The sequence below is a fragment of the Pelodiscus sinensis genome, chromosome 3 (assembly GCF_052426305.1).
Source record: "Pelodiscus sinensis isolate ZL-2025 chromosome 3, ASM5242630v1, whole genome shotgun sequence".
Lineage (NCBI taxonomy): Eukaryota > Metazoa > Chordata > Testudines > Trionychidae > Pelodiscus > Pelodiscus sinensis.
In genome coordinates, this window is record NC_143054.1 from 23,430,024 (window position 1) to 23,455,357 (window position 25,334).

Genomic DNA, 25,334 nt, shown 5'->3' on the forward strand with positions numbered 1-25,334 from the left:
AGCCTCTCTGAGGAAAAAAAAAATCTCTAAATGACTCACTAGCCAAGAAAAGGATTTGAAAGAGAGCCTTCATTTTGTTTCCAAAAAGAGGAAGTAAATGTGCTTTTTTTAACTAGAGTCCGTTGAATTTCTCCCTCTGTGAGCTATATGTTTAGTAAAGTTGTTCTGGACAAAATAGATGCTCTGCAGTTATCTGAAGTTGTTATATCGTTCTATTTAATCAGATGGAGAGAGATTCATCTCACTCTCTGAGTGAATTGCTTTACAGACTTTTTACATATGCCATTAGAATTAATCTATTATTCAGTACAGTACAGCTGCAAGAGACTTCCTCAGAAAGTAAGAGAGAATGCATTAGTAATGGATATTTTATTAAAGTTAGCGTTAGGGATTAGAATCTGCTAATGTACACTAGTGGACATTATTTCCTCTATAATAGCAAGTAGCACTGCCCTGGCATAGCACAAAGGGCACATTCAACCAGCTTTTCTCCAGTGGAGGAACTGGTGAGTCCCTGAGGCAGGTCCTCCAGTTAGGAGACTGCAGAAGTAAAGAACATGGATTGGGCATGGGTAGAATCAGAGAGTGAATGAAACCAGATAAATGATGGCTGAAGAAGGGGTAGGCTAGCAAAGCCAGGCAGTGAATTTAAACACTGAGCTACTAGAACGGGGAAAAATCTAGAGTAAGAAATAATAAATCTACTACTACCTCTTTGGGAATTAATTCTTTTGGAGCATTGGAGGAAGGTGGGAGTTCAGTTGTGGTGCTTCCAGGACCAGGTGGCAGTGGTACGCTAGATTGTTACTTAACAGCTAGGCTGTGTCTACACTGCACCCCTTTTCCGGAAAAGGGATGCAGATTAGACACATAGGAATAGCAAAATCCGCGGGGGATATTTAAATCTAGATGTGATTCTCCGGAAAATAAGCCCTTTGAAAGCCTACTTGAAAGTAGAAATAAGAGATCCTCCAGAAAAGGGCTTATTTTCCGGAGAATCACGTCTAGACTGGCGCTTTTCTCCGTCTTATCCCCAAGCCGGAAAAGAGCGGCAGCCATGTAAATGCAAATGCCGCGGGGGATATTTAAATCCCCTGCGGATTTTGCAATTCCGAAGTCTACATTGGCATCCCTTTTCCAGAAAGGGGTGCCAATGTAGACACAGCCCTAGAGTGTATGGCCACTTTGCTCTTGCCAAATGGCAAGAGTCAGTAGCTATAGCATTCAGTGGCAAGGGTCATTGGCCACCATGACTAGCAGTGTGAGTCACGGTACTAGGCTCCCCTCCCACTCACTGGGTTCCAACCCAGCAGCCAATGAAACAATAATTCAGAAGGTAGTTGTTACATTTCACTTGTAAGATAGAGGGGTATGTCTACACTACCACGCTAGTTCGAACTAGGGTGGTTAATGTAGTCATTCGAAGTTGCAAATGAAGCCCGGGATTTAAATATCCCGGGCTTCATTTGCATCTTGCCGGGCGCCGCCATTTTTAAATCCCCTTTAGTGCGGACTCCATGCCCGCGGCTACACGCGGCATGGAGTAGGTAGTTTGAATTAGGCTTTCTAATTTGAACTACCGGTACACCTCGTTCCACTATGTGTTAGTGGTGCTCCTGTTTAGCCTTTGTGTGACTTATTGGATGCTCATGATGTGCATGGCAGTTGTCATGGCCTTCCTGAGGAGATAGAGGTCAAGTCTACCTTTATTTCAATGAGGTCAGAGATCAGATTAAAATCCAGGTAGAGTGTGATGTAAAATTAATAGAGTCAACTTTCTAGGACTTCTGCTAATAAATGTGCAGAAGTCTACTTTCTCCTCAGTTCAAAGAATAGAATATATTTGGCAGATCTTCAACTCAGTCCAAGCCTTCCTCTGGAAGGCTTGGGTCTAAGCAATAGGGATAATTCTAGAGTGTCTCATAAATCAACCAATTTCTATGGTGAGAAACTTCTTAAAGCCGCAGGGCCACATGACATCATGCATTTGTGTGGAAAAACATGTGAGACTTCAGCTCAGACCTCTCCAGGAATGGCTCTCCAAAGCCATATTGACAGGGTCATCACTTCCCCATCATTGATCATCTCTCTCCATTAATACAACAGCTGCCTGCAAACCGTAGAGACCCATTGCTTTAACTTAATGACAACATAGATAGCTACAATTTATATGTATCTCATGGTAATAATTACCTTGCCCTGTTATTGTCTGAGAGTTGTGGCAGATTGGTTTTGTTATAACATCAATGTTTGTGGCTTCACCAGCTTGCAAAAAGAAACTACATTTAGTAAATCTTCATGTGCCTCCCTGCTCTGCAGAGGAAAGACAATATCTAACCACAAAATAAAATCTTAGAATTGCCAGAGTTTCATGTTTGAACAGTACACATTCACTTTTCTGGCTATACTGTTGCCTTTGCATGCAGATAATACATACACAATAAATAATAATATTGTTCCAGGGGATAATGTGTTAGTTGCCTATCCAGAGATTGTTCCTTTCCCATTGCTCCAAGATGTCCCAAAATGTTGTTGCTGTAGCAAGGAATTTCTAAGAAGAGTTTTATAGCACTGGGATAGTTGACACTGTGATACTGTTCCTAGATATACTGCTTTCGTAAAACAAAATTTCTGGGAATGAGTTCAAATCATGGTGAGCCAGCAAATATATTTATTGCACTGGTATAATCCTGCCTTTTTAACAGGAATTTAAAGTTATTTAGTGGCATTCATCATAGAGGACAGGTAGAATTTTAAAAAGGATAGCAGGAGTGAGGAGGATAACAGCTACTCTTATATTAGGACTTTTTAAAATGTATTTATAGGTATTTAAGCACTTTACACGGAAGTCTGAATTGTTGTTTTACAGATGTAGAAACAGAAGGTGACCTGGATGCACAAAAGGAAGTAAGCACAGAAGTCCCCACTTTAGGTGAGTAGGTCACAGTTGGTGTGTAAGTTTTTGGAGTAAAAATTCCAGCGGTGCCTATGTTTTTGCCTCTGAGCATGTTTACTGCTTCCTGCTTCTAAGGATTTCATAACTCCTTCTATCTCTTGCCTAAGTCCCAGAACATTACACAGACCAGAGAAGATCGATGTTCAGCTGCCTTTGAGACCTATGGGACCTGATCCAGTGGGCATGCTCAGAGGATTCTATCAGATCAAGCCCCACACCTGAATTCACAAAAAGCAGTTGGGGAAAAGAGGAGGCTTGTATTTCATTTATAATCATTGTAGCAGAAGAACTAGATTCTTAGTCTCTCAAGTCTTGGGTGAATGCTCTAACTAGCTGGCTATGGTCATTCTCATGCTTGTGTGTGCTCTCTTTCTTCTCCCTGCCCAACCCCCATGACTCTTCCGGTACTTACAAAGAACGCAACAGCTTCCTTGGGAGAGACCAAGGGAGCCTCTGATGTGACTATCCTATAGTCCAATGGATAGAGCACCCAGCTGAGGATTGGCAGATCCCTAGTCAAATGCCATCTCTCTCTCAAGTGGAGGGAGGCCTTGATCTTGGAATCTCCCACATCCAAGGTGTGTGCTCTGACTTTAAGCCCAGTGACTAGGCAGGAGCTCCCACCTCCCTTGGTTTCTTGTTAAAATGGCAAAGGCACCCACTTCCAGAGAAGGTTTTTACAGTGGAGAATCACTACCAGAGAAATAGGTCCCACCCCGCAGCCTGGACTTAGGCACTATTGTGTATGGGAGGGTGGGATTTTACCACACCCCATTCTTATTGGCGTCTCTCAGTGACTAGCTTAGGTGGCTCTCTGGCTTTTACGAAATGTAGTGGAGAGTCATGCACATCGATGCTGCTAGTTAAATAACAAAGATGAATAACTATTCACTGTTTTTAAAGATGAATTAGTGGGCCTCTGTAGATGTTGGGTATCCTGAATCCAAGCCCTAGTTACACTTGCAACATGCTGATGTGGGTGAAGACATGCCAGGCAATATAAACCTGGCAAGCAGTTCTGGAAGCTCTCAGAAATGTGTGGCAGTGACTTTTCATTGATCCATTATGCAGTAACAGATGCTACTTCATTCAGCCTTGGCAAGAATAATAAGAGAGAGGCAAAGGTAATGATGATTCATTGCATCATAAGATGTTTGTAGGCAGAGTCTCACTGTATTCAGAATGTCAGCCATTATTTACCAACCACGAGCATCCTGCAGTGCAGGTTTCATAGCTAATTCTCCCAAGATTGTGCATGCCATGTTGTGTGTAAGATAGCTACCAGCAAGGTGAATTTTCAGAAGAGGTGAAAGATCAGAAATTGTAGGTGGGGACCTTTTAATTTTTTTTTGACTAGCACAGGAGAAAAGAAAATACATAATTTCAATATATAATGCTAGCACTGAAACTGAAACTAAGCAGCAACAGAAAGTCAGAATGGATTTTATATCTGCGCTAACAATAATGATGGTATATTTCCTGTTAACTGATTGAACTAGAAAGTGCTCCCATAGCAAATCGTACAATTAGAGGTTTGATTCCATCAGATTCCATGTGTTTGTAACACTTGTGTGATCTTAGTAGGTGCTGAGTGCTCAGAATCTTTTAGCATCAGGTAATATTCTTAAATTGTACTTGATCTAACTCAGATAATGCATAACACACATGTAAGAGGCAACAATTTCAAAAATTAAGTGGTTAAGTTGCCTCCCAAAATAAGCATGGGCAGGCTCAAAACTGCAGGGGTAAACAGTGAGGTGGTAAAGTTTGTGGATGATACCAAACTGTTTAGGATAGTCAAGACAGAAGCAGACTGGGGGTATGTCTACACTAGCCTCCTAGTTCGAACTAGGAGGGTAATGTAGGCATACCGCACTTGCAAATGAAGCCCGGGATTTGAATTTCCCGGGCTTCATTTGCATAAGCGGGAGCCGCCATTTTTAAAACCCCGCTGGTTCGAACCCCGTGCAGCGCGGCTACACGGGGCACGAACTAGGTAGTTCGAACTAGGCTTTCTAGTTCGAACTACCGTTACTCCTCGTGGAATGAGGAGTAACGGTAGTTCGAACTAGGAGGCCTAGTTCGAACTACCTAGTTTGTGCCCCGTGTAGCCGTGCTGCACGGGGTTCGAACCAGCGGGGTTTTAAAAATGGCGGCTCCCCGCTTATGCAAATGAAGCCCGGGAAATTCAAATCCCGGGCTTCATTTGTAAGTGCGGTATGCCTACATTACCCCGCTAGTTCGAACTAGTGGGGTAGTGTAGACATACCCTGAGGGACTCCAAAAAGGTCTCACCAAACTGAGCAATTGGGCAACAAAATGGCAAATTAAATTTAATGTGGATAAGTGTAAAGTAATGCACATCGGGAAAAATAACCCCAACTATACATACAGTATGATGGGGGGCTAATTTGGCTACGACAAGTCAGGAAAGAGATCTTGGAGTTATCGTGGATAGTTCTCTGAAAACTTCCACACAGTGTGCAGTGGCAGTCAAAAAGGCAAATAGGATGCTAGGAATTATTAAGAAAGGGATAGAAAATAAGACACAGAATATCTTACTGCCCCTGTATAAAACTATGGTTCACCCACATCCTGAATACTGCGTACAGATGTGGTCTTCTCACCTCAAAAAAGATATTTTGGCCTTGGAAAGGGTTCAGAAAAGGGCAACTAAAATGATTAGGGGTTTGGAACGGGTTTCATATGAAGAGAGGTTAAAGCTACTGGGACTTTTCAGTTTAGAAAAGAGGAGACTGAGGGGGGATATGATAGAGGTATATAAAATCATGAGTGGTGTGGAGAGGGCGGATAAAGAAAAGTTATTTATTAGTTCCCATAATAGAAGAACTAGAGGATACCAAATGAAATTAATGGGTAGCAGGTTTAAAACTAATAAAAGAAAGTTCTTCTTCACACAGCGTGTAGTCAGCCTGTGGAACGCCTTGCCAGAGGAGGCTGTGAAGGCTAAGACTATAACAGAGTTTAAAGAGAAGCTAGATAATTTCCTGGAGGTTAGGTCCATAAAAGGCTATTAGCCAAGGGATAAAATGGTGTCCCTGGCCTCTGTTTGTCAGAAGCTGGAGAGAGATGGCAGGAGACAAATCGCTTGATCATTGTCTTCAGTCCACCCTCTCTGGGGCACCTGGTGCTGGGCACTGTCGGCAGACAGGGTACAGGGCTAGATGGACCTTTGGTCTGACCCAGTACGGCAGTTCTTATGTTCTTTTGCATATAATGCATTTGATTGTGGAACAAAATGGGGGGATGAGGGCACAGATAACAATCTTTGCCCATGAATGTAGTTTAGGTGAATTTTTTGAAAATTTGGCCCCAAGTATGAAGTGCCCAAACCAAAAGTTCTTATTAATGGAAAGACGTTAGTGGACTTTGGATCAGGCCCTCGGGGTTTTAAAAATTATTGATATTGATTATTCAATGAAACATCTGTGCATGCATGTCTTTCACCCTTTGAGGACCTATTAAAAGGCACATTTATATATGTGGTCACAATAAACTCAGTCCTGTTTCCAGTAAAGTCACTCGCAAAATTCACATTGACTTTAGTGGGAATGAAAACAGGTTGACTGATTTACAGTTAAATTCCATTAAATTATCTGTCAAAAGGGCTATGCCTACGTGACAGGCTTATTGCACAAGAAGCTTTTTGCGGAAGAGATTTTGCGCGTCCACACAACAAGAGCACAGTGGAAAAGTGATGCGCTTTTTTTAAAGGGAAAGGGCCTACTAAAACAATCCTTTCATTTGAAAGCTGCTGAAACTAATGAATACAAGGACATAAAAAGAACCACTGCCTATCACTTTGACCAATATTACCTCACTGTTTGCTTGTACTTTATCTGCGTATATTCCTTTGCACCTCATCTTACACATAAATTGCAAGATCCTTGAGATGGGAAATGGGTTTTTTGTTCTGTTCTGTGTTTAGTACCCCATTGTGCTAGATGTTATACAGTCTATCACTAGAGCTCCTATTATCACATAGCTAATTTGAAATAAGTGCTGTGTAGACCGTGATGGCCACTGCAGCCTCAAACAAGAATCCCATTGATAGTCCAAATGTAGGTATTGTAAAATTCCTTTTATCTGGCACTTCACCAAGCAAGCTCAATAAACTGACATTTCTGATCTGCCCTGAAAGCCTGGTTTATAGTGCAGTTGGTGGAGAGTTTGCAGAGGGTTGGAGCATGATGCAGATAGTATGTAGCTCTGGCTGAGCAGGGATTGGCCTGGCTTGATGACCTGGCAGTGCCTCCCCTACCCCACCTGTGAAATTACTTTTTGTGTCCAGTCAGTACATCTGACCAGACACTGCCATGTCTCCTTTTTTACCACAATTTCTGATTGAAAACCAGACACATGGTAGCACCTCCCTCTGTCAATCAGGGCATGTCTATATAGCAGAGCTAAAGCTGAAATAAGCAACGCAACCTGAGCTATGTCAATTGTGTAGATTAAGTTGAAATAGCTTATTTCGGCTTTTGGTGCCCTCTACACAGCAGGAAGTCAAAGGAAGAACACTCTTCCTCCAATGTCCTTTATCCCTTGTAAAATAAGGGTTACAGGAGTCAGAGTAAGAAGTCCTCCAGCTCGACATTATTTTGACGTTATGTCAAAATAAGTGCTTGTAGTATAGATGCAGACTCTGTTTTTTTGGAATAATATCAGTTATTCTGAAATAACTGCTGTGTAGACATAGCCTAAGTCCACTAGGCATTCAGCCAGCCTCTGTCCTTTAGTGATAGCATGCACTTCCTCTTATATGCTCTATTCTGGCTTCCTGGAGATTAAAATACTCCAGATAGTTGGTGACTCGGCAGGTGAATCCTTTCCTTCCTTCAGAAACATCTTGGCATGTAGCTCTGAGATTTTCTAACTGTATCACTTCCTACCCAGGTGGAGACCTATCTCCATTCCTTTTTTCAAAGCTGTCTATTTAAAAAAAAACTATTTAAATGTACAATATACAGTGGAGTAATGCAGGATAAGGAACATAGGGAATGGCATCTACACTACAAGACCCCTACAAATGAGTGTTGAGTCCCACTGGGATGTTGGGAGTCTGATTTAATAGATTACTAGACCGTTCACTTTGTCGTCAATCCGACATGGCTTCTATGCGAAATTTTCTTTGTAGTAGTTCTTAAAATTCCAAATGATTAGACTTTCAACGCTAGAGAAAGGAAAATGAATGGAGGAGAAACATGCCAAAACCAAGGATTAAAGAAACCTTTAGCTCCTAAATTGTGAAGAGCCATTATCATTCCCCTATGTAATATTGTCTCTCAATGTTAAATATACCTGAATAAGTTTACTTCAGTCATTAATCAGCAAAATCTGTTGTTGAGGGGTCAGGCACAGAAACTCTCTTGATGAATGAGGTAAACAACATGCCAGTCAATTCTGAGAGTGTGATTCTTCTAAGACATCTAGAAAAGTTAGATGCACCACTCACATTGGGATTCAGTGAAAGTTGGGTATTATGAGGGGTAAAGAAAATAGATATTTCTATAAAATTAATAATTAATTCCTGCTCACAAAAAATCAGAAATACTGATTACCTCTATTTATCCGCAAATAGGAGCCACCTAAAAGATAAAGAAAATTATATGATATAATATGAAACACTTTGTCAAAGGATCATAGATCATCCAAGGTTGAGAATAGAAACTAAGGCTGTATCTATAGCACAGCCTATACTGGCAAAACATGTGCCACTCAAGGGTGTGAATATTTCAGCCCCCTGAGCAACCTAAGTTTCATGGAAGTAAATTCTAATGTGCACAGTGCTATATCAGTGGGAGAGATTTTCCTGCTAATATAGCTTTTGCCACTCATAAAGGTGTTTTTTTATGTTGACCAGAGAGCTGTTTCCCATGTGTATAGGGCATCTTCACCAGATGCAGCTGCTCAGCTGTACATGGAGATGTACTTTAAGATGATTAAATGAAATTATTGGTAATAACATAGGCAAGAACCTCTCACAATTTGCACATGGAAAAAGCATCCTTTGTTCTCCCAATGTGGCTAAAAAACTCCAGGAAGTCACCAAAGTGGTGTTGTCTTATGTAATACTATTGATGAGAGAATCAAGAAATGGATGGGGAAGCTGCTTAACCAAACAAGAAATAACTGTAAGATTAAAGGTCAAATAGGGAAAATTGCCTATTAACCCAAGAAATCAAGCCATACATTTTTACCCCACACTATAAACCATACATTTGTTTGTCTTATAAATCAAATATGCCATGATAGCTATGTTCCATCAATTTGCCTTTCACTGGAAATTAGAAGATCCACATTTGTTTGCCTGATATGTCAGAAAAAATGCTCTTTCTGTATATGTGAATAATGTGTCTCAGGATAATGTACGTCTTAAATAATGTGAAATACTTATACCTAGTCAAACAATGCATGGAGTATATCCACACAATGTTGCCATTTTTGTTTTATTTTGTTGATAAATGACTATTGCTCTTTAGAGGCAATAAGCATTATATAGCACCGAAAGGAAGGTGGAAATATATCATTCCTACCAAGAGTATAACTTTTACTTTCTAAAAGAAAATGCTTTAAAAGGATAAGTTTCCAATTAATTACCTGGGCATACAATCCTTGACATGAACCAAACATAAAATGCTTCTGATAAGAAAAGGATTAAAGAAATGTGTCATCTACTGGATAATGACAGAAGTAACAGAGGCACTGAAAGGGCTGAAATGCAAAGCACCCTATTGGCAAAAGGCCAGTAAAACTCAGAAGGTGGCCCCCTCCAACGACCTCTGGAATCACGGTTCATAAAACTGAGGTTTCCATATGGGATCTTATGCTACATGTATACTACGAGCCTCTTCCGCCAGAGGAAATACAAATAGAGCACTCATTTGCATTTCCTCCTCGGATCCCTTTTGTGCAAGAGGTTTTGCACAAAAAAGCTCTGTGTAGACGGCTCCTTTTTGCACAACTCCCCCTTTTTTTGCGCAAAATGGGATCCGAGGAGGAAATACAAATGAAAGTGTGACATATGCAAATGAGAGCTCTATTTGCATTTCCTCTTGCGGAAGAGGCTCGTAGTGTAGATGTAGTGTTAGAATTGTCTGAACCCATGAAGAAGCTGTGGAATCCCCAGTGTGACCGAAGGCTGCACCAGCTATGTGGAAAGGGATCTCCCCACATCCCAGGGTTCACAGGATACGAAAGTGAGATTTCATGTCAAGGACTGCATTTATTTATCAAAGCAATAATGCATATAAAATGCTGCTATTAACATAGCTAAAATAACTGAGGCATGGTTTATTTGTTTCTCAGAATATTTAGCATTGCTTAGCACATAGATGACATAGTCAGGATCAGAACATCGGAGGCTGGTGCTGTGTGGACATCTCAAATCATATTTAATATGAGTTTAATTCACAAGTAATCTCATACAAATTAGTGGGCCCACATATGGGTTTAGATACACCATACTTTCAGGTTACGTCTATGCTGCAGGCTTCTTGTGCAAGAGCACGTCCACACTGCCATGTGCTTTTGTGCAAGAGATGTGCTTTTGTGCAAGAGCGTCCATGGCAGTGTGGATGCTCTCTTGTGCAAGAAAGCTCTGATGGCCATTTTAGCCATAGGGGTTTCTTGGGCAAGGAGCCCCTGTTGCCCGTCCAACTGCCTTCTTGCGCAAGAGGGCTTATTCCTCGTGGGGAGAGGAAAAACTCTTGCGCAAGAAGCCCTCTCTTCTGATGCTTTACTGTAAATTTACTTGTGCAAGAACATGCGTGCAGTGTAGATGCTCCGCAAGTTTTTGTGCAAGAACAACTGTTCTTGTGCAAAAAGCCTGCAGTGTAGACGTAGCCTCATTGAATAGTATCAGGATCTTGCCTATAGGATTAGAGTTAGTTTGAAGTCAATAAGACTACTAGGGCTCGTCTACACTGGCCCCTTTTCCGGAAGGGGCATGTAAATTTCACCAGTCGTCGTAGGGAAATCCGCGGGGGATTTAAATATCCCCCGCGGCATTTAAATAAAAATGTCCGCCGCTTTTTTCCGGCTTTTAAAAAAACCGGAAAAGAGCGTCTACACTGGCCCCGATCCTCCGGAAAAAGCGCCCTTTTCCGGAGGGTCTTATTCCTACTTTGAATAAAAGCGCCCTTTTCCGGAGGGTCTTATTCCTACATTTAAATAAAAATGTCCGCCGCTTTTTTCCGGCTTTTAAAAAAGCCGGAAAAGAGCGTCTACACTGGCCCCGATCCTCCGGAAAAAGCGCCCTTTTCCGGAGGGTCTTATTCCTACTTTGAAGTAGGAATAAGACCCTCCGGAAAAGGGCGCTTTTTCCGGAGGATCGGGGCCAGTGTAGACGCTCTTTTCCGGCTTTTTTAAAAGCCGGAAAAAAGCGGCGGACATTTTTATTTAAATGCCGCGGGGGATATTTAAATCCCCCGCGGATTTCCCTACGACGACTGGTTAAATTTACATGCCCCTTCCGGAAAAGGGGCCAGTGTAGACGTAGCCCTAGTGTGTGAGTAAATGCTTACCAACACTGTAAGGCTTGCAAAGACTAACCCCTAGTAAGAGGACATCTGTGTCCTGGTGAACTTAAAGTTTATACAGAAGACACAAAAATGAGCATTAGAACCAAAGAATGAGGCCAATCAAGAGTAAAACTCAAATTTTCACCACTTGAGCTAAAGGAAGAGAAATAGGATATATGAGAAACTAGCTTTCCATTCAGCTGAAAAATAATATGCTCAAAAACATTTAATACTATGCCTTTGTCTTCATTGTGTCACAGCAATCCAGCCTGCCTTCAGTAAATGTTACAATATAGTGTCAGCTGGTTTTTGAGCGTCCCTATTTATATTTGTTTATTATGATCACTTAATTCACCTGTAACTGTTATTTTTCCAAATAATTCCAACATATGAAAGAAGATCAGTTCTGCTTATAGTTGCTGGGTTTTTTCCCCCCGGATAGGTCTTTTTTGTTTGTTTCTGTGACTCCCTCTCATTTGATTACAAAACACATTTGTGACAGTGTCAAAGTCTGAACTGCTTTGAAATGCAGTTCATAAGCTAAGGGCAATCAAGTATTCTGTGGACATGTTAAGAAAACGTCCAGAAGGCACATCCAGGCTTAGACAGATCAAACTTGTTTATATTACAATTTAATTTCCTAACCCCATTGGGTTTGAAATAATAAATACTTAACTAACCTTAGTTTGACATAATAGGTATTTGCATATCAGCCATTTCTTTATGGACAGTGCAGCTTTTGCCAGATGCAACTGAAGAGTTACTATGCCTTACTAACTTAATGTAACAAATAGAGAAAAGACCGAATATTATTGTTTGAAGAAAAACTGGAGCAGAGGACTTGATTTTCTCCTCAGGAAATCTATATCTTCTGACAATTCAGTATGAGTGTGAAGGATGAAATAGGTTGCTAGGCAATGTGATAGTAGGCTATAGTAAAATTAACTGGGCAATTCAAAATGAGTAGGCTGGGAGGAAATATATTTTGTTTAATTCATAACAGGGCAAGATGTTTTAAATAGGAAGGACAGATTACCAGACAGCTGGAGACTGCAGTATAAATGGTAGAGAAGGGGGGAGGTGAGTTTTTTGTAAGAAAGATAGAAAGGAAATTATTTAAATGGGAGAAAAAAACCACAAGCACTTCAGAAGACATTTAACAAGGTACAATTTTAGGAAAAAAGATTTTTTTGGGGGGAAAATAAGTAATAATTTAAAAGAGCAAGAAAGGGTAGAGATGAAAAGATCCACTATAAATGTTTGCTCAGTTACAAAGCACAATTCCATCACTGTGTCAAATCAGTGCTAGAGTGCAGGAATGAGCTCCCAGACACTAAATACTACATTATACTCAGAGATGGTCAGGGGCAGCAAAAAGGAATCCTCCCTACCAACCTGTAGACTTACAGCAGAGATACCAGTACACCTCCCTGGCTACTCTGTTCCCCATCACTGGTTGTTGGTTTTTTGTTTTGGCTGCTGGATTCACCTGACCATGGATACACTGTTTGTGCTTACCTCACCTTCAAAATCCTCTGTGTGGGGATTATAGCTTCTCAGGGCTGTATGGACCCTGTGAGGGTTTTGGTATGTTGCCTGAGCTACATTCATGCCACAAGCACACTGGGGCTGATGAACTCTGGGACAACTAGAAGGAGAGTGTTAGGATTTTCTTTGTTGGTCTAAACTCTACACTCAGTTACACTTGCTCAGTTCCGTTAGAGTCTTTAAGGCTCAGTGGCAAATTTAGGCCTTAGTGTGAATATGTAATTTACCAAAAGGCATCATCAGAATCAGGGCCTCATCACATATTCCATTAACTCTTTCACTCGCTATTGTAGAGCAGCAGTCTGGAGTAATTCTCTGGGCCTTAATCAGCTCTCATATCCAGTTTTTGTCCATTAGTCTTGCTACCTTGTATCATTGGGTTGGCACACCCTCCTTCAATTCTGTCTTTGACAACAACTGCAGCAAAGTGTTACATGTGACAGCCTGCTAGAGCTAGAATCTTCAACATATTTTTCATATGTTTTTGTTAGTCTCTAAGGTGCCACAGAACTACTCAATATTTTTCAGTAGTAAATTTTTCTTAACTGGTTGCTCATATGGGTCAGTTCTCCTTTGAAGCTGCTGTTTGGATTCAATTTGCACTCTGTGAAACTGCTATCTTTGCTTTGCAAGCATTCATACTAAAAAAATTGATGTTCTGTGACCCCTTTCAATACTTATGAACTGATTCACAGTGCACTTTCAGCACTTCTGACGGTAAATATAGATGTGAAATTTCACCGCCAACCAAATATGTAATTGTAAATATGGGATAGACATGCAAGGATTGTGAGTCTCTGAAGATAAATTCCAATGAAAAAATGTGATAGATTAGGACTGGTTAGATTAGAGAGGAAATTAATGAGGAGATATGTAAAAATACACATGATTGCTATGGAGAAATTGAATTGAAAACAGCTTTTTACCTTTTCGCAGAGTAAGAGAGCAAAGAGAAATGCAAAACAATTAACAGTGATAAGCACAAACAACAATTTTTGCACAGTAAATAAGTAACTTTCAAACTCATTCCTCAAGATATCATTTGGCCAACAGCTCACTAGGTTTGTCTACACAGCAGGGCATAACTCAAAATAAGCTATGCAAATTGAGCTATGTTAATTGTGTAGCTTATTTTGAAATTGGGAGCATCAACATAGCACTTATTTCAAAATAGAGCACTCTTTTTCCGACTTCCGTTACTCCTCGTACAATGAGGGTTACGGAAGTTGGAGTAAGAAGTCTTCCAGCTTGACAGTATTTCAACATTATTTCAAAATAACTGCCTGCTGTGTAGACACAGATTAAGTTATTTTGAAATAGCACTAGTTATTTTGAAATAATGTTATATAGACGTACCTGAGGAGAGTTAGACATAGAGCAGATAATATTCACTGGTAAATTAGACAAGACAAAAATTATAAGGGATATTAATCTTCACACTTCAGGGTGTAAGCCAACCAATAACTGATGTGGGTCAGGAAGAATCTTCTCTATGAGGAGGTTATTCCATTATTGTCTACTATGAGAAGTATTTCTCTTTCTGATGCATAGTGCATCTGACATTGGCCTATCAGACAGAATACTGGCCTAGATGGACCACTTGACTAATCTGTTTTAGTAACTCCTATGTAAATATACACAGGGTGAAATTTATTGTTTTTGCAGCAGATATCCCTTGTTGGAGTTGGAAATTATCTCTGCATTCATTTGAGAATGCTTTATTTTGATAAAAAATTAAGAGTGTTTTATTGTTCTATTTCACCACTGAAATAGTGATGTCTGCAAATGATGAACATATGATTTATCAGCTTTGTTTTCTGCTATTTTAGGAATAAACTAATGTAATAGCTTCCTTTGTTTGAAAATAAGCTTCTATAATGATCGACAAAATCCATTTTCTTAAAAGGGATAATCACAGAAGACAAACATGCTGCTAATCCTACAACTTGTATTCAAATTTACCTAAATGCATGTAAAAGCTACTTTTTTTTAATAAGGAGTACAGCATTTGTTAGTATTATTTATTAGCATGAGTATTTTCCTACACATCAGTTGAGTATTTCACTGTACAATATTGTTTGGGAATCACATAGCACCTCATTTATATAAAATATGTGTCTCAGCTCTTGTTTTAAATGAGGGAACAATCCCTGCAATTCAAGCAAATGGAGAGTAAAAATCAACTTTTTCTTGAACATTATTCTTCACAATTTCCTATAGCACTTACAGACAAAAGTGATAGGTGCTGTAGGAATAGCTGACAGATTACATGGATACAGATAGGCAGTCACATAGAACTCTTTGCAAATCATTTTACTGCATGAAATGGAGCAAATCTTTTCAAATGAGGTCTTACTATATTTGAAATTGCTTTTAGCAGCTTAACTGAAATTGGGTATGACATGTAGGTATAAGAGCCATAAGAAGATGTTCGTTTTCATGAGATAGGAACAAAAAATTACACCTATTACAGCACAGTAATGACCAGATCCAACAGGTCCAAACTTGCATCAAGCAGCAATGGCCCAATAGGAATAGTAGAAAATCACTTTGCCTAAGTTTTTGAACTAATTTTAAAATGGAGGATTCAAATTTGCACCCTAAACACCAATGCAATTGCATTCCCATTTTGTTTAGTAAACATATGTAGAAAAGGAGACTTACTGGGATTCTCCCACTTCCCTCGGAGCAGGAAGGAAAAGAAAGCAAATGTAGGGGCCCTTATCCTAGGATTTGGGGGGGGGGACATACTGGAGAAAGTCGCAGCAGACAGAAAACAAATCCTAACATTTACATAACTACATAAACTTGCCTTCTCACCCCTTTTGCAGGGAGTCTTGCATTTCTACTTAGAATTTCATGGAATAATGGGTCACTTTCCTACTGGAACTGTACTTATTGTCTCTGCAAAGCAGGAAGGTGGAACCCTTTGACCTGCTAGAGGAATAGCAAAGATCTTCACACAACCTACTATAATGAACCTCAGTCAAATATATCATCAGAAAGGGCTGAACTAAGGTTGTCACCTTTCTAATGGCTGTTAAGACCCCTGATGCCCTGTCCTTTGCTCTGCCTCTGCCCCTACCCCTACCCTGCTCCCTTCTTTGCCACTTCCCCCAAGTCTCACTCCTATTCTCCCTTGACCTCCAGATACCCCTCACAGACATTAGGGCTTATCAAGTGGCACCTGGGCACAAGCCAAAACTCAGATTGCCTGGGTGAAAACTGGGCAGGTGGCAGCCCTACACTGAACCAGAGACTGTCCATAGAAACCCACAGATCTCTACTACTTAATATGAAGATCTCCATTAGTATTTATATTAACATACATAGTTGCTGTGGACTGCCCTGAGAGGAAGTCAAGTTCATGTACAGTCAGCCTGTTGCACTCCTTTAACAGATAACAAGTGACTATTCACTTTCTCCCTTAAAAGATCTGCTCCATTTAGCATTCAGAGTCAAAACAGGTGCCGTTAGTGACTCCCACTTAGGCAGATATGTAAACATGGATGTATGGCAGTTAGTTGATGCTTTTTACTGTTACCCTTATATTTAAAAGTACAGTTATGTCTACACTACAGTTTAGTTGGAAAAACGGCCATTTTTCTGACAAAACTTAAGGAATGTCCTCACTGCAATAGCGTTCTTCTGCAAGAAAATTGAAAGAACAGAGGGTTTTTTCCAGCATTGGTGATCATTCTATGAGGAAGAAGCCTTTTTGGAAAAGAGGTCTTTCGTAAAAAGGCATGTGTTGACAGGAAAGAAGGAGTTTTCAGCAAAAGAGGAAAAAAGCAGAGGTGCTCTGGTGGCCATGCCATCCATAGCAATCACAGCTTACATGAGAGAGAGTGTCCATTCAGTGTGGATGCTCTCTTTTGAAAAAAGCAGATCTTTTTTCGATGCACTTTTGCAGTGTGGACACTGTCTTTCGGAAAAAGTATTTTTGGAAGATCTCTTTAGAAAAAAGCTTCTTCTGAAAGAAGCCTGTAGTTTAGACCAGTGTTTCTCAATCTTTTTAATAAAGTACCCCTTTAAAAAAATTATAAGTACCTTCTGTACTTACAGTTTTCAGACACACAGTTTTTGCTACTACAGGCAGTCCCCGGGTTACGTACAAGATAGGGACTGTAGGTTTGTTCTTAAGTTGAATTTGTATGTAAGTCGGAACTGGTACACATTGTAGGGGAAAGTCTAGCCAAACATTTCTCCAGAGCTCAGTTTTATTCTCCCACACCTCACTTCCCTCAGTCCTTTATTCTCAAGCTGAGGTGTCTGCTGAGAAAAGCCGCTCTGCGTCTCCCTGGTCTGCGGGGGGCGGGGCGCTAGCTTCGCGTCTCCCTGGTCTGCTGAGGGGAAGCAGCTAGTGTGGGGTTGCCTCACCCCGTTTGTAAGTAGGGATCCGATGTAAGTCGGATCCATGTAACCCGGGGACTGCCTGTATTGCAACACATTTGTTTAAAGAACATAATAGTAGCCGGGTGGGCGATGAAATTTTTGGGTGTAAAAAGTACAAAAATAATAAAACGCTGTGAAACTTAAAACAAATTCGGTTTTCTCCAAATTTCAGACTTTTCCCGAGTACACCTAAGGGTACTCTTACTACTTGTTGAGAAACAGTGATTTAGACATAGCCTCAGGTGCATCCATGTGTTACTGCTGGAACTCCATTGGTGATGGCTGTTAGAGTGAGTTACTCTCTTGCTTTAAAATTTTGTTTTGCTAAGCCTGAAATTAAAAACAATCCAGACTAAAAGCAAAAGCCTAAATTTTGCTTTTGGGGATATTGAAAATGTAAAGTGACAAGAATGGCATTGGAAAAACAGAATGCTCAGAGAACGTGAATAAATAGTGAATTCTATGGTAATTGAAAATAAAGAGAATAGAAAACGTGAGCTGCCACATAGGCCATGTTTACACTAGGAAACTATTTTGAAATTACAGCCATTCCCTGACTTATGACCACCTTGATTTACGACCATCCACACTTCTGACCAACCTTGCGGCAGGACGTTGTGTTTGCGTGTCTGCGGTCAGGCAGCGTGTTTAGGTTTCATTCCCTCATAGTGTTTTCGGTGTTTGCTTGTGGCCATCATGTCAAGTAAAAGAAAAAGGGCTAGTGATAAGGGTGGTGAGAAAAGAAAGAGAAAAACTATTGATTTGGAACAGAAAATAGCGATGAGACAATATGAAGGGGGTCAAACAGCGTCCTTCGTGTCGCATAAGTTAAAATCCACTATCAGCACCATTTTAAAGGATAGCGATCGCATTCATGAAGCAGTGAAAGGGTCTGCTCCTATGAAATAAAAAATTCTAACAAAGCAAAGAGCAGGTCCCATCCTGGAAATGGAAAAACTCTTAGTGCTTTGGATGGAAGACCAAATTGAAAAATGCACGCCATTAAGTCTCATGACGATACAATCTAAGGCTCATAGTCTTTTTAAGACTTAAAGAAAAAAGGGTATGACTATGACCAAACTTTCACTGCCAGTCACGGTTGGTTAGACCGTTTCAAGATGCATGCAAACCTTCATAATGTGAAATTAAGTGGGGAGGCAGCCAGTGCTAATTCGAAAGCAGCAGAACCTTTCATAGAGGAATTGGATAAGCTGATAAAAGAAGGAAATTATTTTCCAGAACAAATCTTTAATGTTGATGAGACAGGTCTCTTTTGGAAGAAAATGCCCGAACATACCTACATACATAAAGAAGCAAAAACTATGCCTGGTTATAAGGCTTTCAAAGATCGTCTAACAGTCTTGCTAGGAGGCAATGTTTCTGGGTATAAATTGAAACCCCTCTTGATTTATTGCTCTGAAAACCCTAGATAATATCGGGGGGGGGGGGGGGGGAATTTGATAGCAGCCTTCAACTTCCTGAAGGGGGTTCCAAAGAGAACGGAGAAAGGTTGTTCACAGTAGTGATGGATGCAGAACAAGGAGCAATCGTCTCAAGTTACAGTGAGAGAGGTCTAGGTTGGATATTTGGAAAAAACTATTTCACTAGGAGGGTGGTGAAGTACTGGAATGGGTTACCTAGGGAGGTGGTGGAATCTCCATCCCTAGAGGTTTTTAAGTCTCGGCTTGACAAAGCCCTGTTTGGGTCGATTTAGTTGGGATTGGTCCTGACTTGGGCAGGGGGCTGGACTTGATGACCTCCTGAGGTCTCTTCCAGCTCTATGAATCTATGATTCTAACAGGCTTGATAGTGTAGACGCTCCACTTATAAATTCGACCTTAGGGGGGTTATTTCAAAATAAAATCCTGGTATAGATCAGGGCATAGAGAAACACAGAGGGTGCGTCTCCACTGCACTCTTACCTCAAAATAAGCTACGCAATTTACTCTACGCAAATTGTGTAGCTTATTCCAAGGTAATTTCAAAATAGCTTATTTCAAAATTTCTAAATAAAGCGCTATTCCAATAAGTCCCTTAACCCTTGTGGAATGAGAGTTACAGGGATGCTGGAATAGCACACCCATTATTTTGAAATATATTCTGAAAGAATTAGTGTGTTTAAAGATGCAGAACTAATATTTTGGGATACTTCTGGTATTCTGAAATAGCACTCTCTCTAAATGTAGCCAGAGAGTTAAATGAAAATTCTTGAAAGCTGTACAGTAGAACCTCAGAGTTATGAACTGATCAGTCAACCACACACCTTTTTTGGAAACAGAAGTACACAAATAGGCAGCAGCAGAGAACAAAAATAAGTATAGTACAATGTTAAACAACGAAAAAATAAGGAAAGCAGCATTTTTATTCTGCATGGTAATTTTTCAAAGCTGTATCAAGTCAATGTGCCTTCTTTTGAATGTTTTGGCCTTGTATTTTTCATAGTAGCCATGTGAGATGGAGTAAATAGACATCATAGATGTGCTTAAAAAGGATTTGATTAAATTTTTCCCTAATTAAACACAAAGAAGAGAATGAGGTCAGAATATTGTCCTGTATATGTATAAATAAAACAAACCATTTTCAAGCTGAAAGATGTATTTCACTTAATGCAAAACAAATATAAGGAAAAACATTCAATATATATTAGCTTGTCTAAAAAAATCCTGTCTGTAACCTGCTATATCAGTAACTTGCTCCTAGAAGAACTGAGAGATTGACTGTGGGAGTTTTGGGGGGGATCAGGCAGTGAGAGATAAAAGGTCCTGAATGAATAGAAAGGTTTCTGAGTTCTGGGCAGCGGACGCTGGCCAGTACCATGCCTGGTAGAAGTGAAAGGAGAGACAATGAAGAACCATGTATTGGCTAATGTTACAAGACCAATATTAGGAGTTTCAGAAAGGCCCTGGTATGTGAGCACTAGAAAGGAATATTGAGTCTGCTTGGTATTATCCTGAAGAAGATTATGAAAATGTTGCTGAAGGGACAAAGAGGGTGCTTACAAGATGGAGAAGGAACGGAAAGATGAGTAAGAGCATAATGCTTTTGCTGGGGGGGAAGGATAGCTCAGTGGTTTGAGCATTGGCTGCCTAACCCCAGGATTGTGAGCTCAATCCTTGAGGGGCCATTTAGGGATCTGGGGCAAATCTGTCAGGGATGGTACTTGCTCCTCCTAGGAGGGCAGGAGACTAGACTCAATGACCTCTCAAGGTCACTTTCAGTTCTTAGCTAGATAGATAGGTATATCTAACAGGTACTTTTGTCTGCAATACAAACAAACCAATAGATTCAGGCTTATACTTTATAAAGTGTCCACTGATTTTAGATGCCCTGCTTGAAAGACATCTTGGATTTCTCAAGTAGTGAGCACCCAAATGTCATCAGAGAGTAATTCAATAGCAGCCGTCACCGCTATCCAGCCACTCAGCTCTGAAGGCAGCAGTGCAGAAGTAGTCTAGCACGGTATGGTATTGGTATCCTTACTTCTGCACTGCTATGGGTGGGGCGTTGCCCTCAGAGCTGTGTGCCCAAACAACAGCTGCTGCTCTCCAACCTCCTAGCTCTGAAGACAGTGTAGAAATAAGGGTGCTAAGACCACAACTCCCCTAAAATTACCTTGCATCCCCCTGTGAGTTCCTTTTGGGTGAGGACACCCAATTTAAGGCTATGTCTACACTATACTGTTCTTCTGGAAAAAACTACGCAAATTGTGGTTCGCAATTTGTGTCGCTTTTTCCGCTTTTTTTTTCCTGAAGAGGCTTTTCTGACATTTGGCCCAGTGTAGATAGGCCAAATGTCAGAAAAAAAGCCTTTTTCGGAACATCCCTTTTTCCTCATAAAACGAGGTTTATAGGAATGCCGAAAAAGTATGTCTGCTCTTCTGAAAAAATTTTCAGACGAGCAGATGTGTTCCCTGAACTGTGGACATACCCTGAGGAGCACTGGTATCCCTGTACAATCTGTATAGTATGGATAAAAGCACAAAAGACCAGATTTCACAGTGGGAGACTAAATTTCATGGTTCATGACACATTTTTCATGGCTGTGAATTTGGTAGGGCCCTACTTCCATCAGAGGATTTTGGCATGTTCATACAGACCCACACATTCTCTATGCAGTACTGTATAATAGGGTGAAGAAGAATGCTATTGCGGCCATTTGTGGCCCTAACCAGAAACAGAAATGCTAGAAATCTTGCAAGAAAGCCTGTTTTTAGGAGCCAAATTTTGCAAAGAAGGAAAGGGTTAAATTAGTTTCTTTAAGAATCTGTGTTTAAGATACTTACGAACCCTAACCTCAAACAGTCAGCTCTCACTAAATGCTGATAGTAATTTAATTACCCCTACATGCTGGACTCTTTTTGTATCCAAACCTTGCACCATAATTCAACAGAGACATGAGTGGACACAATAGCCATTAGTTGTTAGAGAGTTTCAGTTTCCTTGAGTGATGTTATGGACTTAAATAGTTTAATCATAGACCCTGCAAAACTTCAGAATAGGCAGTTTTTGAAATCTGTCCTTTTCTACAGATGGTGAGTTACCAAATAATTTCAAAGGGGAGTTGGAGTAATTTCAGGAATAGACTGCAGAGTCACGCAGGCTGTTAAGCTGTGCGCTCTACTGTATGAGACTGTTACATAACAGAAATTCAGCAAAGGAAACAAAGTAGCAGAAAACGAGCGAGCCCCCCAACTATCACAACTTTGTGAGTGTTTTTCTCTATCAAAGATGCTGAGGGAACAGAATCACTGAATTCCAATCTGTTCTTTATTTATTGCATTGCTTTTAAAGCATCTGTCACCATAGCAGTTAGAATATTAGCTACATAATTCAAAAAAACAGAAATACCCAGAGAAACACTAATAGCAATACAGGCAAAGTAAATATTAAACGAAATAGCCTTGAATAGTATTCTGAAACTGGCTAGTTATGCAAAGAGAGCAAAAATCCAAAAGCAGGAGGAAGGTTTTCTGCTGAGAAAGCTCTGCTGTCAGTCAGGGATGGTTTAATAACAAGAGCCTCTCTGTGGAGATGGCCTATGAGATTACAGCCTGATCCCTAGAATAATTGTTATCCCAGACTTTTGAAGACTAAAGATTTTCCTGACGCCTTGAATGTCACCATAAGGGGAAGCTGTGAGAGATATGGTGAACATTGCCAAACCTTTGAGACTATTGTACCAACTTTACAAATGTTATCTGCATTTATGTAAGCCAGACCTTGAAAGCCTGAAGATGTCACAGCCTATTACAGTATATTGGAATGTGACAAAGGATATGGCCCTATAGAATATTCACAGATCTTTGTACAACTAAATGTTATATGGATGTGTGTGTTCCTGGGGGTATGTCTACACTACAGCGCTAATTCGAACTAACTTAGTTCGAATTAGTTAATTCGAACTAAGCTAATTCGAACTAACGCGTCTAGAACTAAAAACTAGTTCGAATTAGCATTTTGCTAATTCGAACTAGATTGTCCACATTAAGTGGACCCTGAACAGGGCTTAAGGATGGCCGGAAGCAGTGCCGGCAGGGCATCAGAGGAGGACTTAGAGTGTGGAGATGCTGTCTCAGGCTAGCCGAGGGCTGTGCTTAAAGGGTCCCGACCCCCACCCCGGACAGACAGTTCTCAGGGGTTCCCCGCTTGAAAACCAGTCCTGGCTTGGAGTGCCCGGAGTGCCCACACTGGGCACATCACACCACTTGGCCATCAGCCCGACTGCACTTGCCGCAGGCTGCCATCTTGGGAGAGGGGGCAAGTGGGGGGCTGCAGGAGAGCTTCCACCCCCAGAAGCCCGCAGAGCCAGCCCAGTCCTCCCCATCGGGGGCTCGTACCCCATTCCTCCCTCACCTCCTTCCACTTACCCTTCCCTAGCCCCTTTTCTTGATGTACAAAATAAAGGACAATTGTGTTCAAAAATGGAATCTGTCTTTATTGAACAAAATTGGGGGAGACTGGGATAAGGAGGTGGGAGAGGGGAAGAGAGAGGCTGGGAGAGGGGAGGGCAACTACAATGATCAGGGATTGGGAACAGGTCCCATATGAAGAGAGGCTAAAGAGACTGGGACTTTTCAGCTTAGAAAAGAGGAGACGGAGGAGGGACAGGATAGAGGTCTCTAAAAGCAGGAGTTGGGTGGAGAGGGTGCATGCAGAAAAGTTCTTCATTAGGTCCTATAAAGAAGGACTAGAGGACACCAAAGGAAAGGAATGGGTAGCAGGCTTCAAACTAGTAACAGAAAGTTGTTCTTCACAAAGCAAAGAGTCAACCTGTGGAACTCCTTGCTGCAGGAGGCTGTGAAGGCTAGAACTAGAACAGAGTTGAAAGGGAAGTGAGATCAAGTCATAGAGGTTGGGTCCATGGAGTGGTATTAGCCAGGAGGTAGGAGTGGTCCCTGCCCAAAGTTTATGGAAGGCTGGAGAGGGATGGCACGAGACAAATGGCTTGGTTACTGTCTTTGGTCCATCCCCTCCAGGGTCCCTAGGGTTGGCCACTGTCGGCAGACAGGCTACTGGGCTAGATGGACCTTTGGTCTGACCCAGTACGGCCATTGTGAGCTCAGGGCTCAGGGTCGGGGGTCTCAGTGGACCACCTTGATTTTCATGCACTCCTGCTCCTGGGTGGCCAGGCTGGCAGCTCTCCTGCCCTAGACGGCCACCTTCCTGTGCCTAGTGCGGAGATCGTGGACGAGGTTCACGATGTCCGCACTAGCCCAGGCGGGTGCCCGCCTCTTGCGTTCCCAGGGAAGCTCCCGGGAGCCGCCAGCCTGGTCCCGGGAAGAGGGGGAGGGCTGGGGGGCATCGGGTGGCTGGCTCGATCCGTGCCAGGTGCAGGGTCTGCTGGCTGGGTGCTGGCAGGCTTGCACCTGGCACGGGCACCGTATCCAGCCCGTGCCCCTTTAAGGGGTCCGGGGCCGGGAGGGGGGCATAGAGTTTCCCTGGTGTTGGCCAGAGTGGCCACCAGGGAAACCTGGGAAGCCTTAGCCTCCCACTAGTTCGAATTAAGGGTCTACACAGCCCTTAATTCGAACTAGCTAGTTCGAACTAGGCTTAATCCTCGTAAAATGAGGTTTACCTAGTTCGAACTAAGCGCTCCACTAGTTCGAATTCAGTTCGAACTAGCGGAGCGCTAGTGTAGCGCCTATTAAAGTTAGTTCGAACTAACGTCCGTTAGTTCGAACTAACTCTGTAGTGTAGACGTACCCAGGCTCACTAAGGCTTTGTCTGCACTGGCAACTTGTCATTCACAGGTGCTCATATCATCCCGTCCTCCTCCCCCCCACCCTAAGCGCTTGTGTAAACAGTATTTTGTCCTCAGGAGTGCTCTCCTGCCAACAAAGCAAATGTTGCTTGCGAGGGGTAGAAGTTTTGCTTTTTAATTTTTTGGGGTTTTTTGTTGGCAAAAGAGTTCCCAGACATTATAACATTTATATTGATTGAATTATAGTGATATGACCATCTTAACATGGCTGTGTCGATAAAAGCTGTGTTAAGCAGACAGAGCCTGAATGCATTTCCTAATGTAAAACACCAATATATGTGACACTTGTACATGGCTTTTGGAGTGTCACCCTGGAGAAAGGGGCATTAACTAGTTTTATCTGTTGCAGGTGGCTTGGGAAACAAAGGCCTCCCAACTGTGTAAAGTGGCAGCCTGAACTAACCAGGAAGCCCTCATTTTGATCTAACAAGCAGTCATGAACCTATAACCAAGGGGACAAACCCTGCCTGAAAGCTCTGAAGACTTTTCATTTACCAGACCTCTTGTGAAAGATGGGCAGTCCCTGGTAAGCTTCAGTAAGCATTTAGATCTTTCAATGTTTGATGGTGTTTTCTCTATAACTGTGTTCCAAAAGAAAGGAACTGTGCTTTGTTAAAGTCTGACCTCTGATA

At 41.5% G+C, this 25,334-nt stretch overlaps 1 long non-coding RNA gene across 1 annotated transcript in view; it reads left to right on the forward strand.

The window, feature by feature from the left end:
- The first annotated feature begins 2,865 nt into the window (after positions 1 to 2,865).
- The window catches only part of LOC149524630 (uncharacterized), a 35,383-nt gene continuing 12,914 nt past the window's right edge, over positions 2,866 to 25,334 (forward strand). The window contains exons 1-2 of the long non-coding RNA XR_016349042.1: positions 2,866 to 2,932; positions 25,052 to 25,228. This is a non-coding gene — a long non-coding RNA (uncharacterized LOC149524630). The remainder of the gene's footprint in view (positions 2,933 to 25,051; positions 25,229 to 25,334) is intronic.